Raw genomic sequence first — 18,872 nt, 5'->3', positions numbered from 1 at the left:
CTGCCTCCCGAGTTCTAGGATTAAAGGCATGTGCCACCAAAACCAAGCCCATGTTCTGTTCTTTAAGTTTAGAGCCCATGCCCAGCATGGCTAACACACACGCATACACAAAAACCCTCAATGGTACGTTTTAAGACTTTCTGACTTAGGTTGCTTTATTTGGGAATTTTTTATCTAATAAGATTTTTTATATACTATGGTTTTGACTTGGTGATTTGTGAGTGTGTGTGTGTGTGTGTGTGTGTGTGTGTGTGTGTGTGTGTTGTGCTGTTTTTCTTTGTTTGGGATTTTTGTTTGCCTTTTTATTTCTACACACACATAGAAACAAAGACTGCAGAGTTTGGTGGTGGGGCATGGGGAGGATATGGGAAGAGTTGGAGGAGGGTAAAAGCATAATCAGAATATATTGTGATAAAAAGTTTTTCCAATGCCAATGGGGAGGCCCCTGCACTCCTGGGAGCCTCCAGAGGTGGACTGGCATTTTGCCCTGGTGTGTGTGTGGGGACTTTGAGAGCCCATCCCACTTGAAGGGATGTGCTCTGTCTCTGAACACACGGGGAAGGCCCTAGGCCCAGCACAGGAAGATTTGGTGGACTTGGTGGAGCCTCTGTTGGGGGCCCTATCCTGCTTGGGGAGTGGTGGGTGGATGGGGTGGGGGGTAGGTTGGAGGTGGGGGTGAAGGAATGGGGGTGAGGGGAGGGAGAGGGAAAGGGGACTTACATGTGAAACAAGCCTGTTCCCTAACTTGAATTAATAATAATAATAAAAAGAAAAAAAGTTTTTCCAATTAAAAAATCACAAATAAATATTTTGTTTGTAAACTGAGGAAATTCATAAAAGTTTTGAAGTTATTTTGATAGTAATAAGCTTACATTTAATGAGGCCCCCCTCTAAGTTAATTTCATGGGCTAGAAAAATAATTTTAACAAATATGTGCTCTCCACAGGGAGATTACAACTTCTTGATAAAATAAACTGATAAATTCAGAAGATTACAGGGATAGAGATCTATTATGCTTATGTGAGAATTAGGTACCTTTGTATAAATGCTTTTGATGGATGGGTATATCAATATAAACATGGATACATTAGTGGGAAAATTCTACCAATCACATTAATGAATTAATTTCCTTTAGCCAGATATGTACAGGAAAAAGAAATATTATGAATATGCAAAGAATTCAAAACTCCATGGGTGATTTTTAAATTTTTTGTTAAATATTAGTTATGATGTAAGTATTATCAAGTGTGCATGTATGTTTTACTATATGTAGTTGTATGATTGACTATAATGAGCTCATACTCATTAAGCATTTTCTGAAGCCCAGGAGATATTCTAAGGAAATGTTTCTCAACTTTGTTAGAAAGAAATGAACATCTTCACTGCTATTTTCATGTAATCACTTGTGATCTTATGTATTTTATTCACACATATGTATGTATATTTCTCTAACTTTCTCTGTATGTATATTGATAAGTGAAACTGAGAAACTCTGACTACCTATTAAAAATTTTAGTCTGCTTTCATAAAAAGGCATCGAAGGTAGGTATTTTCCCCAATTTACAAGTGAGAGAGCATTATTCACAAGTGTATTTACATTATATCATTTGTTTTTCTCTTTTGCATTTCACAGCATATTCATAGCAAAATATGATGCACATGAACATATTTCTTGTCCTGGAATTTAAATAATTGTGTACAACTAATCAGAAAATTTGATGTTAAAACGTTTTAATTAGAAAAAAAGTTTGGATGTAATAAATGAGGTTTTAGAATTTTTGTTACTTACCTAGTCAGCTCTATATAAGAGAGTGATAAGGAAAATAGCTGAGCATATACTTGTGCCACTATGGAATATAAAACAAATATATTAAAATTGAAGTTATTTCCCAGGTAATTTTAATTCTAATAAAATAATATTATTACTAAACACTAGTGTATGTCTGTGAGGCTGTTTCTGTTTCTACAAGTTAACTGAAAGATGAAGACAAGCCTTATCTGTTTAGTCCTGAATTATACAGATAGAGAGAAAATCTGTGCAATGGAGTAAGTTGCTTCTTTCTCAATCTACTGGCCACCATTTGTGGCCAGTGGTAGCAGGTGACATTATGCCTTTACCAAGTCATGTCAGTAAATCTGGGCTTTGTCAAAATGAAAAAGGAGATTATTCCACAACTATCACCATGCACAAAACTTAAATCCAAATGGATCAAAGATCTCAATATTCAATTATTATTTCAATTATTTCAAAATAGAAATACTATTTGTGTGAAAAACTACATCTTTGAAAGTAGAAAATCAGAAAACAAAAGAATTGATAAAGAAAATGCTGTCCCTATAAATAATACATATCAGCTTTAATTTAATGTTCATATAAAACAGTTTATATTCTTATAGCATGTGTACAAATTCTCAAACCAAAACCAATTGTATAATATTCTTTAAAAAATGCATATGTGTTTTTTACTTGTTAAATTTCTTTTGTTATAATATTTGCTTAAAAGGAATGTTGTTGTTCTTTGTTTTCTCTTAAGACTGGTTACTACTTGACAATCACCACAAGGTTATTATTTCTAGTACTCCCCTTCTCCTAAGAATATTTAGCTAAATACCTTGAATATGGGCAGACATATGATGATGTAGTTGTCATAGAAAATATTTAGGAAAGAATTATAAACACATTGTATTTGTTGAATCTGGGAACTGTTAATAAGTTATATGAACTTCAAGTGGCAGGCCTTTATTTGTGAATAGCTGCATGAGAAATATATAGTGTTGTGGGTGCTCTTCTATTTGTCTCATTGTTTGAATGAATTTTCTTTTCCAAAAGGGTTGTCATTAATAAAGAAGTAAAGAATCTAACAAGTGTCTTGGAATTCCATATCATGGCACTCACAGAGGATCCAGAACTCCAGCTTCTCCTCTTTGGATTGTTCTTAGCCATATACCTAGTCACAGTGCTTGGGAACCTGCTCATCATCATGGCCATCATCTTTGACTCACATCTCCATACACCCATGTACTTTTTTCTGTACAGCTTGTCTTTTATAGATATCTTTCTTATCTCTACCACTGTCCCAAAGATGATTATGGGCATCAATATGCACAGGAGAGTCATTTCCTACATAGGCTGCTTGACACAAATGTCTCTTCCTGTTATTATTCTGTATGGATCACATGATTCTAACTGTGATGGCTTATGACCTATTTGTGGCCATCTGTCATCCCTTTCACTACACAGTCATTATGAACCCTTGTGTTTGTGTTATTTTAGTTTTGTTGTCTTTTTCAGTCAGTATTTTTAACTCACAGGTGCATAATTTGATTGCCTTACAAGTTACTTGCTTCAAGGATGTGGAAATCGAGAATTACTTCTGTCACCCTTCTCAACTCCTTAATCTTGCTTGTAATGATATACTTAGCAGTAACACAGTAATATATTTCATTGGTGTCATACTTGGTATTTTTCCTCTTCTAGGGATTATTTTCTCATACTGTAAAATTGTTTTCTCAACTCTGAAAATCCCCTCCTGAAGTGGTAAATATAAAGCCTTCTCCACCTGTGGTTCTCACATGTTAGTAGTTTGCTTATCTGATGGAACCCGGGTTGGAACCCGGGTTGGTGTGTACCTTGGCTCAGCTGTGTCACATTCTCCACGAAAGAATGCAGTGGATTCACTGATATTTACTGCAGTAAGCCCCAGATGCTGCCTAAGGATGATCGTATTAAAGACCTAGAAAAACATGTAGATGAACAGTTAGAGCAATTTACAGATTCACTAACATGCTTGGAATCTTTTATGATAAAGGAGGTTGAAACTTTTCAAAGGATATCATTTTAGGCTTAAAGATCATTGGATGCCTCAGAAGCAGAATCACTCCAATCCCAGGCACCTACTCCACCCAGGTATCATGACTATTCTTCTAAGGTTGTTACTCGTACACTATTAGTGTACCCAGCTACCATGGTAGAAAAGCCAGCTTCTAAGAAACACCCTCATGGACAGATGGCTTATGAATGGCAACCTATACAGCTGAAGGATCTAAAGAATATTAAAGAATCAGTTGTCTCATATGGTCTCCATGGCCCATACGTAAAACAGCTATTACATTCATGGGCAACCTTTAACAGGGTGACACCCACAGATTGGGAACAATTGGTAGCAGCTGTACTTGAGAATTCATGCCAAATACAGTGGAAGGCATTAGTAAGGGAAGAGGCAAAGCTCCTTGAGCATCAGGGCATGAAGGAAGTTTTTGAAGACCCTCTAGAAAAGCTTCTTGGTCAGGGTATTTATGCTGACCCACAGGTTCAGGCTGAATATGGTGACGATATACTGTCTCTATGCTTAAAGCAGCATTAAATGCCTGGGATAAGGTTCGTGAGCCAAGAGAAAGCCTAAAAGCTTATACCAGAATAGAACAGGGACCCACAGAACAGTTACAGTACTTCTTACAAAGGTTAACTAGGGCAGTAGAATTACAGATAACAGATCCAGAAACAAGACAATCAATTATATATACAATAGCTTATGAAAATACAAACCCAGTATGCAAAAGAATACTTTTGCCTTTAAAGATCAGATCAGCTCCGCTAGGAGAATGGATTTTGTATGCAGCCAACATTGACTATAATGTGCAAGATACTGGAGCTTGGGTAAGAGAAGCTATCTCCAAAGGTTTAAAATAGCAACAGAAAATTAATAGTTCTAGAGGTGAGGATGTAAGGGCTTCGTAAGGAGAAGCACCTTACAGAGGTCAACATAGGTACCAAGAGGCTAGAGGTTAGTACTACTATGAACCAGAACCTTGGGTAGGAAGAGCCTTCCCCTGAAGACCACAAAGGCGCCAGGAACCTAGATGTTACAACTGTGGTAAAATGGGACATACTAAGAGAAATTGTAGACAAATGAATTCTAACAATGCCTCATACAGAAGGCCACTGCCTTCTGGATTGTGAAGAAGATGTGGTAAGGGCAGACACTGGACCAATGAATGTAGATCGACCAGGAACATACAAGGAAACCCATTAAGGTAGGGAAACCCCAAGGGGGACCTTAAGAAGGCCTCCACATTGAGAAAGGTGGGGTCATTCCGAGTAGCAGTGGGAGACAATCTCTCACAGGACAAATAGATAGTTCTTTGCTTATTTTGAAAATTGATACTTCTCTAGATGGTAGTTTGAATAGTGATGAAGAATCAAGTGTGAATGGACAAAATGAGAAACGCATATTTTGGCAAGCTTCTATTAATAATAAAAGGCCTCAACTGAAAGTGAAAATTAATAATAAAGTTATTTCTGGCTTAGTAGACACTGGGACGGATGTAACTATTATTACTCAAAAATCTTGGTCTCAGAAATGGCCTCTTAGAGAGGCAAATGCACAATTTTTAGGAATTGGAACTCTATCTAGAGTTCCACAGAGTGTTAACTTGGTGGTCTGCTTTGGATCGGAAGGACAGAAAGGGATACTGAAACCATATGTGGCAGATATAGCTATAAATCTCTGGGGTCGTGATCTCTTACTGCAATGGAACACTCAGATTAATATTCCTCCAATGTCAGATACAAATTATTTACAATCTTTAGATATAAAAGATCTTGTAAGACGCTTCGGAAAACGGTTACCAACCATCCATGCTGTACAGAAACCAGGTAAAAATGATGGACCTTCAGAGGAACCAAAAGTCCTGCCATTGAAGTGGCTTACAGATGAACCAGTTTGGGTAGGACAATGGCCTATGACCTCTGAGAAGCTAGAGGTTTTAGCAAAGTTAGTACAGGAACAGCTAGATGCTGTACATATAGAAGGATCTACAAGTCCTTGGAATTCTCCTGTATTTGTTATCAAAAAGAAGTCAGGAAAATGAAGAATGCGGACAGACCTGAGAGCCATAAATAAGGTAATTCAACCAATGGGCTCTCTGCAACCTGGAATGCCATTACCTTCCTTAATACCTAAAGGATGGCTGATCATAGTCATTGATCTAAAAGACTGTTTTTGCACAATACCATTACAGGAAAATGATAGAGAAAAATTTGCATTTACTGTACCAACTCTTAATAATACACAGCCAGTTAGGAGATACCAGTGGAGAGTTTTGCCACAAGGAATGCTAAATAGACCTGCTTTGTGTCAGCACTTTGTACAGCAACCTTTGGAAATAATTCATAAGAAATTTTCACAATCTCTTGTTTATCATTACATGGATGACATTCTTTTATCAGATTCTAATAAGGAAACTTTGGAACGTATGTTTGAAATGGTGGAGGAAGTTCTGTCTTGTTGGGGGTTACAGATTACCCCAGAAAAGATACAAAGAGGAGATTCTATTAACTATTTAGGTTACAAGATAGACTTACAAAGAATAAGACCTCAAAAGGTACAAATTAGGAGAGATCATTATCAAACTCTTAATTCTCTTCAGAAATTATTAGGGAAAATTTCTCAATTACAGACGATTATGGGTATAGAAGGACATGATTTAAAGCACTTAAAAATGGCCCTTAAAGGTGATAACAACCTAAACAGTCCTAGAATATTATCTGCTGAGGCAGAAAAAGAGTTACAATTTTCTGGGTAGAAAACAGAATATTGAATGCACACATAGATCGGATAAACCTTGATTTAGACTGTATTCTGGTTATCTTGCCATCCAGAGAATACCTTTCTGGGATTCTGATGCAGAGGGAAGACACAATATTGAAATGGATATTTCTGCCACATAAACAGAATAAAAAGTTAAAGACATATATAGAAAATATTTCTGATTTGATTTTAAAGGGCAAATTAAGACTTCGTCAACTGACTGGAAAAGATCCAGCCGAAATTGTAGTACGTTTAACTAATGAAGACATTTCCTCCTTGTGGAAGGATAACAAATATTGGCAAATAGCTCTTACTGACTTTTTGGGAACAATTAGCAACAACTATCCCAAAATTGACAGAGTTAAATTCATAAAAAAAACAGTCTGGATTCTTCCACGTTTTGTAAGACAAACTCCCATTTCTGGAGTTCTTACCTTCTACACTGATGCCAACAAATCAGGTAAGGCAGGTTATAAAGCAGGTGAGGTAAGTAAAGTAGTTCAAAGTCCATATACATCTGTACAGAAGGCAAAATTATATGCATTTTTCATGGTACTTAGGGATTTCACAGAACCTCTTAATATAGTTACTGATTCTTAATATGCAGAGAGAGTCGTGTTACATATTGAGACTGCAGAATTTGTTCCTGATAATACAGAATTAACTTCTGTGTTTTTACAATTACAGGAAACAATCAGAAACAGAAGTAATCCTATATACATTACACATATCAGATCCCATATGGGTCTGCCAGGCCCACTATCACAAGGCAATGATGAGATTGAACGTTTATTAATTGGAAGTGTGCTAGAAGCCTCAGAATTTCATGAGAAACATCATGTAAATAGCAAAGGTGTGAAAAAGGACTTCTCCATTACTTGGCAACAAGCCAAGGAGATAGTAAGAAACTGTCCTATTTATTCCTTTTATAACCAAAGTCCATTGCCAGCAGGTTGTAATCCTAAGAGCATTCAGAGAAATGAGGTTTGGTAGATGGATGTCTTTCACTTTGCAGAGTTTGGAAATTTGAAATATGTGCATCACACTATAGACACATTCTCAGGGTTCCAATGGGCTACTGCTCTTAACTCTGAAAAAGCTGATTCTGTTATTACATACCTGCTAGAGGTGATGGCAGTTATGGGTATGCCTGCATAAATAAAAACTGACAATGCTCCAGCATATGTCTCTACAAAATTGGAACAATTTTTCAAATATTATAACATAAAGCATGTTACTGGTATACCACACAATCCTACAGGACAAGCAGTGGTTGAGAGATGTAATAGAACACTTAAGAAGATGCTCAACAAAAAAGCTTGGAAGACTAAACCCCCCAAACATAGGTTGCATAATGCTTTATTAACACTAAACTTTCTAAATGCCAATGAAAAAGTACAAACAGCTGCGGAAAGACACTGGACTACGGAGAAAACTGCTGAACTAAATCACTTGGCATACTTCAAAGATGTACTAACCTCTGTATGGAAACCAGGACACGTGTTACATTGGAGTAGGGGGTTTGCATTGGTTTCTACAGGAGAAGAAAAACTTTGATCAAAGTTGATCAAGATTCGAGTTGAAAAGGAAAAACTCCACGAGGAGAAATGACAGGTATTCTACTAAGGTATATCTTATAAACTAAATAGAAACCTGCCAAAGGAAAGGGAAGTGTTTTGCCTTTATCTTCACAGGGAAACTCATCTCCAGAAGGCAAAGGACACTGCATGGATAGATACTTAAGAAGAGAAATTAGCCATAACCATCAAACAAAAGGAATGTGCCATATGGTAAACTTCACAGCTGTCTCTCAGAGAACTCTATTTCTCTTTTTCTAGTCCCTATTCAATTAAACCGATTTAGAGGTGGACTTGGCTTTCCTCCTCTAAAATCCAAGCACGTTATTTAACTAAACTTTAGTGTTTCTGTGTTATATCAAGACGCCAATTGATGTGATACAGAATAAAAGAAGAATTTGGGGACTGTCTTTGTCTTTTCTTGGATCTTTCTTTCAAGGTGTTCACCCTGTCATAATCGTTATTCTCCCATGGTTACCTTTCCCAGTATGTGTACATCACAAGCAAACATTTCTCTTATAACTGATTATGCTTGAGTCCAACACAGTCAGTGAAGACCTGCCTGACTGTAATCCCTGGACACCCTGGAAAGAAAATGGGCCACACCTCCTCACCTGCACTGGATCCAACTTGCTCCATTTCAACTGACACTCCGGCCAGAGGTTTGTGTAATGACTTCAATCAAGTTGAGGATTTCAAGTGAGATCTTCAATCAAGGGAATCCCATCTAACATGGATTGGATACAATACATTCAAAGCTTTCACTATACTAACATTTTCATCCTACAGGACCCCACAAGGCTATCGTCATCCCATTTCAGCAGGAAGTAACTTGGAGGATGCTACGCCCCCTTTCCCCATTGTTGTCATGTAGGATAGTGTATATACCTAGTTAGGGATACCTTCCTATTGTTTATGGTTGGGATTGGAAGGAGGTGTTCAGGCTTGGACACCTCTTTCAGATGACTTTAGGGTTTAGTTAAAATAGATGGTTGGGATGTGTCATAAGCAGATTGTTGTATCTTCTTATATTTTACCTTTATGATTGTTAATTTTGGATAATTTACACTGTTAAGTTTTAATCCTCTTTTAGACTAAAAGGGGAATTGTAGGGGAAGCTGTAGCCACGCCTACTTAGGGGCTGGCTACAGGTTTGCTTGACCACGCTTGGGAGGGCATGGACAGGGTGATGTAGAGTAAGACTTTCAGGGGACTGTATTTCTCTTTTGGTTTCACTTTTGTACTCGTTGGACAGACTGCTGCCATGTCAGCTGGCTAGGTTTCTCTGTAAGTAAGGCTTTTCCCTATTAAATACCCTTGTATTTCTACCTGACTCTGTATTGGTAATTTCCCACTATAATTACTACAGAATCATATGGAGTTTTAGAGGTAATAGAGGTGGACACATGGTTTATCTGACCTTCCTCTCCCCTTCCCCATAGGAAAAAGATAAGGGGAGAAGGGGAAGGGGGAGGAGAACATGAGGGACCAGAAAGGTTAAGTTGGGTGAAGAACGGACAAGGAGGGCAAGAAGATATATACCTTAATATATATGGTCCAAGGGAACCATAATGGGTTTAATGAGAAATCAGGCATTAGAGAAATCTCCAGGGATCTACAAGGATGACCCCAACTAAGAATCTAAGCAATAGTGGAGATGCTGCCTTAAATGCCTTTCCTCTATAATGAGATTGATGACTACCTTAAATGCCACCCTAGAGCCTTCATCTAGTAGCTGATGGAAGCAGAAGCAGAAACTCACATCTAAGCACTGAGTCGAACTCCTGGAATCCAGTTGTAGAGAGGAATGATGAGCAAAGGGGTCAAGACCATGCTGGGGAAACCCAAAGAAACAGCTGGCATGAGCAAGTGGGAGCTCCTGGACCCCAGTCTGACAGATGGGAACCAGCACAGGACCGAACCAGGCCCCCCTGAATGTGTCAGTTGGGGGGCCCTGGGCAGTCTATGGAGCCACTGGTAGTGGAACCTGTTTATCCCTAGTGCATGAATGGGCTTTGGGAGCCCTTCCCTGTGGAGGAATACTCTCTTAGCCTAGAGAATAGGGAAGGGCTTAGGTCCTGCCCCAACTGATGTGACAGACTTTGATGATCCCCAATGGGAGGCCTCACCCTCACGGGGGAGTGGATGGGGGTCAGATGGGGGTTGGAGGGCATGAGAGGATGGGAGACAGAGGTAATTGGGATTGGTATGTAAAATAAGATTTTTTTAAATTTAAATAAAAATAATTAAAAAATAAAAAACTCCCCCCAAAAGAAGTGGATACATGCTCCCATCCCTAACCCAGGAGCTTTCTCCAGTTGATAATCACTTCCATATAAATATTTAGTTTTCTCCAAGGGAGCATTACTGAAGAATCAACTTATCTTAAGGATAGACTTCATTCCCAGCAGTAGGTGGCTTTTTCTTAGTTTTTAAAATTCTTTCATATGTTTTATTCTTATATTATTTAACATATATATTTAAATAATATATATTTAAATATTTAAATATATATATATATATATATATATATATATTTAAACTTTTCTCTTTTTACCCTGCAAGTCCTTTATTATGGCTTCCAGATTAATGCTTTTATAGAATTCCCAAGTATCTCTACATATATAAAGCTCTTTTCCTTATGTTTGTTTTGTCCTATTTCATTGTGTTAATTTCTGTTTCTTTTTATTTGTAATTTTATTATTATCCTCTGGAGGTCTGTTTATTTGCTAATGACAGACATAAAGGAGATAGATCTAGACCAACAGGTAGTTGGGGAGGAGCTTGGAGGAGTGAAGAGGGAGGAAGCTAGATCTGATATATCACGTAAGAAATAAATGTCCAGTTTTCAATTAAATGAAAAAGAAAAATTTTCATTTTCTTACAGTTGATATAGCACTAATTCATGTTATTTGATCTTCAGTTGAGGCTATTTAGGCTAATACAATCACATATGAATATCCATAGTTGCATGAATATTATGAAGTAGTTACAGAAAAGATATCTTCACTGAATTATCATGCATATGCTTGTGTGACCATTGCTGGTAATCTCTTTCTTTTATTTGCATCATTTTGTAACAGATTACACCTACTCCAGCACTGTGATCTCCAAAAAGCATTTAAAAGAAAATGATGACAATGAAAATGAACGATTGATTTATTATTAGAGTATCAAGGCTATGGTACAGTTATTTGGGTTCCCAAGGGGACAATTTGCAAGATTTTGATGGTATAATCAATTACCTGTGTGTTTTAAAACAACACAGTGCAACAAAGCATCAGTCTTTTCTACATAACAATGTAGTATAAATTAAATAATATAAAGATGTTCTATTTTATTATCTGCAAGAAAATGTGATAACTACAAATAATCACCAGGAAATGAATTTCACAAAAAAAGAAAGATATGTGGAATACATTGTTCTGTGTTTGGAATCTAGTTAGTCCTCAAAAACTGTTTATAATACTTTTCTCATTTTTACTATACTTTTGAAGTGTTTGAACTTTGTTCAATAGGACCAGGTTACTGAAATTATGAGTAAGGGATCTATGAAAAAGAGAATATAGGTATGCACAAGGAAAATGTTGATATAGACCTACGGTACCTCAAGTTAAAACAACATAAAATTTACAAACATTAGCAGCTGGGCTTTGGTGGTGCATGCCTTTAATCCCAGCACTCGGGAGGCAGAGGCAGGCAGATCTCTGTCAGTTCGAGGCCAGCTTGGTCTCCAGAGTGACTGCCAGGATACTCCAAAGCTACACAGAGAAACCCTGTCTCGAAAAACCAAAAAAAAATTTACAAACATTATAATGTCTTAAAATATGTATAGTTGCATTGCAAACTATCATTTTTGTTCTTGGGGTTATGAAACAATACTTGCACATCTTTTACATTCCTATATATTTACTGGGTTGTGATGCTTTGTTGATCAGGCATGGTCAAGAAGTACATCTCCAAAGTCTTTCTCAGTCCTAAAGTCTAAAGTGGAGTTAAAGATCAGTTCTCAGAAAAAGTATGAAGCATCAATCAGCTGCTTCCTGTTCCAGTCCCTTATAGGGGAGGAGATACACACACACACACACACACACACACACACACACACACACACACACACACACACACACACAGAGAGAGAGAGACACACACACACACACACACACACACACACACACACACACACACACACACACGAGATATCAAGCAGCAGGTATATAATAAATTATTTTAAGTCCTTGGAGAAGCAATTCACAGAGCCTAAGATTAGCTATGTTGATACTTATTGATTGAAGACTCTAAAGAATGTCTACCAATAATGGAAAAAGGAGATGATAACATGTATATTTATACTCTGCTTTAGGTTTTTCTACTACTAATTTGAAGTTGCTATACATAACTCACTACTTTAATTTCTATTAATTCTTTCAGTAACATTTTATTTCATTTCCATTTTAGTCAAGGTAAAAGATAACCAAACTATAACGCTGTTGTGTAATATTACTTTAACTATATAAATGTGTTACATTTGTTTATATTGCAGAATATTATTGATTATGCTAAGGTGTGTTACATTTGTTTATCTTGCATTTATTTAGTTATGTAAAGATGTGTTGCTGTTTTATCTTGCCTGCCTAAGACACCTGATTGGTCTAATAAAAAGCTTAACAGCCAATAGTTCAACATTAAAGGAATAGGTGAGGCTGGTGGGCAGACAGAATAAGTAGGAGGACCAATCTGGGCTTGAGAGAATGGGAGAGAAGAGAACAAGGAAGAAGGACAGTGAGACACCCAAGGCCAACCAAGCCAGCCAGCCACTAGATAGATATGGTGCAGGATATACAGAATGTAAGAAAGGTAAAAAGCCCTGAGGCAAAACATAGATGAAGAGAAACAGTTAAATTAAGTTATAAGAGCTAGTGGGACAAGCATTAGCTAAGACCAGCCATTTATAACTAATATTAAATCTTCATGTCATTATTTTGCAGCTGGTGGTGGTCCAAAAGAAAACTTTCTACATAGCACTTAGAATTTTAGATATATTAAGCATAAAGTTGAGTAAAAGGTGTAAGTATATCATTGTGGAGAAAAGGACAACAAACACCTTTAGTAGTTTGTGATTATTTCAAAACTAGAAAAAAGCTGAAAAATACTCAGATCTCTATTTTTTTCTGAGAGCCAAGTCAAGAAATGATCATTTTACTATGATAAATCATTTAACGTTAGATCTGTGATATTATAAAACCATGTGACTAAGAAAGTGTTTGTTCATGAAGATGTGAAGCTTCATTTGGTTTTGCTAAACTACATTTCCAGTAGGAATCATGTGTCCAGATATTAGTCAGTTCTGAGGAGGAACATCTATAGAGCACTATCCCTATATCCAGAAATTGCACAATCTCCCAAATTGTAGATATTGGCACTGTTACATGATACTGTATCAATACCAATCTCCAAAACTGTAGAACTTGAAATAAGTTTACAACTTCCATATTTCAGTGTGAGATATCAGCAAGTAAAGAACCCATTATCAATATATCATTTCTTGATGAATACAGTTTAAATTGGATTGTATCATATGGAATCTCAAATGTTAGAATTCTCAAGCAGGTTTCCTTTTAGTTCACAAACTTATGTACCACTTCCTTGTTTTTATGCAGACTTTGTGTTTTGAACTATAAATTTTTATTCCAGTTCTTGAATAATTAACTGTTTAGAAGTTACTAAATAAAATTGTAATACCCAGGGAATACACAGCCCGGACATATTTAATAGTGACTTCATTTTTTTTTGCCATTTTTCTGGTAGATTCCTTAAGTGGATTAAATATACATAGTAAAGACCAAATGTGATTAAATCCACACCAAAAATCAACAACTTTTGTGAACCAAAGATGGGCCAAGGCTGTCATGTACTCTATTATTGTTAGTCAGGTTTCTCTATAGAAACAGAACTGAAAAGAAAGAACATATACTGTAGTGGCTTACAGGCTGTGGTCCAGCTAGGCTACTGGCTATCTACTGATGGGAAATTCACAAATCCTGTAATTGTTCAATTCACAAAACTGAATGAATCAGCTGGTGTTCAGAATTTTTAAGAATCTGAAAGAAGTTTGCTCTAATACAAGTGATGGAACAAACTTGACAGTGAAAGTGAGGACAAGAAGACAAAGAGCTTCCTATTTCATGCCCCTTGTATAGGCTGCCACTAGATGGTATGGCCCAGATTTAAGGTGGGTCTTCCACCTCAAAAGATCTGGATTTAGATTCAATCCTTCAGATATACATATCCACCTGGTTTTCAGTTGATTCTAGATATATTCAAGCTGACAATTAAGAATAGCTAGGACAGTACATAGCACAGATATTAAATTTTAACTCTTCCAGTGTTCAGGCCTAAATATAGGTCCCAAGTATTAGAAAGTGAACAACAGTGAGACAATTCATATAAGAAAATAGAATATATGATTCCTGAGTTAGAATATTGGCTGCTTCGGATTTTCTACATTGTATTTTATTTTTGTTCTATATATTTTACTAAAATAGGGAGCACTCATTTTCATGAACTCAACTTTTCCCAGTGCGAGTTCATCAATAAGAAATCAACTCCAGTGATAATGATGAACTTCACACATAAACAATCATATTCTATATAAACAGGAAGTTATGTTCACAGGATTCCAAATTAAATAACCATTATTTGAATTGCATATACTAACCATTTCACTATTTCTAGTCACTACAAAGCTTAATCAGTTTTCCTGAGATATGAACCATGGATAAATCTGAGGAATATTACCTTCTTTCCAGTGATCTTGGTAGGAATTATAAAAATGATTAAACTCCAACTCTTTTTGAGAACAAAAATGTAGAGGGTGGTCATATTACTGGGTGATAATGTATACAACTGCAAAGATCTATGGGAACATTTATAAAACTGAGATCCATGATTATTGCATATTTGCTATTTATTTCTTCCTTTGCTTATGATTTTGTACATCTTCACTCTAACTCATATATCACTAGATACTCACTATTCCCCTTTATTATCTACATGGAGTCATAAAAGAAAGACCATGGTGATAACATGGTTCTTCTCTGGAAAGTCTTGGAAGAAACAGTAAAAACATATCAGGATTCCCTTTTCTGAAATCACATACTAAAGAATGTCTTAGCATACTAAAGAATGTCTTAGCTCCTTTCTATTGAAAATGTTAAAAGTTACAACAAAATGTTGTGCTCTCATTTTTATGAATGTAAAACAATGTGTTTATAGCGTCAAGTGTTATTAGGTGAAATAGCTCCCAACACCTAGACTATAAACTCAGATCTTAGTATGAAAATTTTCAACATAGGCTCATTTTATTATGGTTACTACCATCCTTACTATTACTATTTTGGACTGTTTAGGAAGCAGTTTATAAAAACTCATTTTTTTGTTGTTGAGTTGATGTTTATATACAGGAGCAATGTGAAAATAAAAGAAAAAATTATGAGACTTCTGTGTTCTCATGATATCATTCTGTGTGAATGGCACAATTTTTGAAGCCAGAATTTTGAATAATTGTATTTTCCCACCTCAGGAAATAAGCACACTTGCCTCATGATGAGTTAACAATGGTTGTATGATTTCTGCTTATATTTGTTCTGCCCAATTGCACTTAGTTGTTATCAAGATCATAGGTCCAACAACAAGTAACCTGCTTAAGGTTTGTGAATTTTCAGATTCTATGACAGGATAGGAGTTATAGACTATAGTATGTTCTAAGTGAACATGAATGAACAAAATTCAAGAATAAAAGAAAGAGATAATTATTATTATGTGACAAATAAAAACAGTATTCCAAAGTCTGACTTTGATTCAGATCTTAGAAATGATAACATTAAAATTTCACATTCCCTTTCTTGTTCTAGGCGGAAGCAGACCCTCTCCATCATTGTTGGTTGCTGTTGAATGAATAGCATTTTTAGGATTTTTCCTCCTATGTCTCAAATCTAATTGCATTAAAGCAACCAAGCACATATAGAGGCCAAGTTCTATATTCTAAATGTTTTTTTTTTTGGCACAGAGAAACTTTCCCCCTAACATTGCTGCTTATAGCAGTAGGAACTTGCACTGTGGTAATTTATTCTTTTTATCCTGCTTAACTAAAGAAAGGGCTTAATCTTTTCTTTTTTCCCATTCCTCTCAAAGATGGTTCCATTGACATTTCCTCAAAGGGAGCATATATATGAAAATAGCTCTAGTTATTTCTGCTGGAAGAAGCAAGAAGTTTTTAACAGAGGAAGTTGAAGCCTTTATGCAAGTCTATTACCCCAGAAATAGAGCAAAGCAAGTTTGCAGATATGTATTCCCCCTGGATTCTCACTCTTACATGAAATAATACTAGGATGACCCCAACCAAGAATCTAAGCAATAGAGGAGAGGCTATTTTAAATGCCCTTCCCGTACAATGAGGTCAATGGCTACCTTACATGCCATCATAGAACCTTCACCCAGTAGCTGATGGCAACAGAAGCAGAGACCCACAGCTAAACACTGAGCTGAACTCCTGGCATCCAGTTGTAGAGATGGAGGAGTGATAAGCAAAGGGGTCAAGACAAGGCTGGAGAAACCCACAGAAACAGCTTACTGAGTAAGGGAGAGATTATGTTTATTATCTTCTAGGAATGTTTCCCCATTCTTAGTGTTTCCAATTATTCATCTTCAAAGATTTAAATGCTACTCCAAATTTTGTTATTTTTATGAATTAGGTTAGGGGTGAGTAATATGAGAAACTGCATGTCTGAATATTTCACAGTGACATTCATGCTGCTGGCTACATCCTAAGACTTTTCAATGCTGCACCAATGATTCTATAGAGCATGCTAAGACTGGTACAATTGTAGTTTCAGATAGAAGGTTTCTGGTGAAGAAAGAGACACATAAACTACTATACTGAAGACATAAAATGGTAGGATAATGCCAGTTGATGACTATTTTATACTTGATGGTTCAAAGCACAAAACACATAATTAGACATTTTTTCATTTATTTTACATCCTTACTGCAGTTTTCCCACCATCCTTTCTTCCCATTCTCTGATTCTACCACTCCTCTGCACCCCAATCATTCCTCCTCTGTTTCTGTTCAGAATCTGTCCCTAGTGCTTGGGCTGACCTTTGGGACCCTATTCCTCATACTGGGTTGCCTTGCCGAGCCTTAATATGAGAGGAGGAGCTTAGTCCTACCTCAACTCAATGTGCCATGCTTTGTTGACACCCAAGCATTAGGGATAGGTTCTAGTCCCACTGATAGGAGTCCCACAAATAGACCAAGCCATGAACTGTCACATATATGTAGAGAGCCCTGGTCAGTCCCATGAAGGCTCCATAGCTGTTGTTCCAGAGTCTGTAAGCTCCTATGAGCCCAGATTAGTTGTTTTTGTGGGTTCCCTTGTCATGACCTTGATCCCTGTGTCTCACACAATCCTCCCTCCCTCCCTTTAACAGTTTTCTCAGAGCTTGGTCCATTGCTTGGCTGTGGATCTCAGCATTTATTTCCTTTGGTTGCCAGATGAAGGGTCTTGGGTGACAATTTAGAGTAGTCACCAATCTGACTACAGGAGATGGACAGTTTGGGAAAACTCCCCACTATTCCTAGGAGTCTTAGTTGGTGTCATCCTTATGGATTCCTGGATGTTTCCCTGGCACCAGGTTTCACCCTGACCATGAAATGCACCCCCTATAGAGACATCTCTTTCATTACTCTCCCACTCCTAACCCACTCAACCCAACCCCTCATGTTCCCATTGACCACCTCCTTCTTTCTCCCCCGATCTAGTTTCCATCACAGATCTCTTCTATTTCCCCTTCTCAGACATAGAGCAAAGGATTACCAGTCTAAAATTTACACTTCCAGAGAATCTAGGAAATAAGTAGAACTGTAAGAGAGAATACACGGTCCCCCAGTGAAGCAGAAAGGGAAGGAACCCCTGAACAAATTGGGAGCATGGGGGGAAAGGGGAGGGAGGTAGAAGAAAAAGGATGGGAGAAGAGGATGGGGGGAGAACATGAAGGATCAGGAAGATTGAGTGGGGAGAGGAATAGAGGAGAGCAAGAAAAGAGACAAATCAATAGAAGGAGTCACTATAGGTTTAAAGAGAAATCTGGGACTGTACACTAGGGAACTGTACAGAGATCCACAAGGATGACCCTAACTAGGAACCTAAGCAATAGAGGAGAGGCTACCTTAAATACCCTTCCCCTATAATGAGAATGATGACTACCTTAAATGCCATCCTAGAGCCTTAATCCAGTAGCCAATGGAAGCAGAAGCAGAGATCCACAGCTAAGCACTGAGCCAAACTCCTGGAGTCCAGTTGTAGAGAGGGAGGAGTGACCAACAAAGGGGTCAAGAACATGCTGGGAAAACCCACAGAAACAGCTGACCTGAGCAAGTGGGAGCTCATGGACTCCAGTCTGACAGCTGGAGAAACCAACATAGGACCAAATCAGGCCCCATGAACATGGGTGTCAGCTAAGAGCACTGGGCAGTCAATGGGGCCTCTAGTAGTGGAACCAGAATGTATCCCTAGTGCATGAATGCAAGGGTGATTTTTCTAGTTCCATCATTTGCCTGCAAATTTCGTGATGTCATTGTTTTGTTTTTAGAGTTAGTAATAAACGATTGTATAAATGTACCACATTTTGGTTGAGGGGTATCT

General features: G+C 37.2%; 1 pseudogene; it reads left to right on the top strand.

Moving 5' to 3' along the window:
- Positions 1–2,041: 2,041 nt before the first annotated feature.
- LOC100752711 lies at positions 2,042–16,128 on the top strand (annotated as a pseudogene).
- Positions 16,129–18,872: the final 2,744 nt, after the last annotated feature.

The sequence above is a fragment of the Cricetulus griseus genome, chromosome 4 (assembly GCF_003668045.3).
Source record: "Cricetulus griseus strain 17A/GY chromosome 4, alternate assembly CriGri-PICRH-1.0, whole genome shotgun sequence".
NCBI lineage: Eukaryota > Metazoa > Chordata > Mammalia > Rodentia > Cricetidae > Cricetulus > Cricetulus griseus.
The sequence above is the reverse complement of the archived record's forward strand: the minus strand, read 5'-3'. Positions and strand labels throughout refer to the sequence as shown.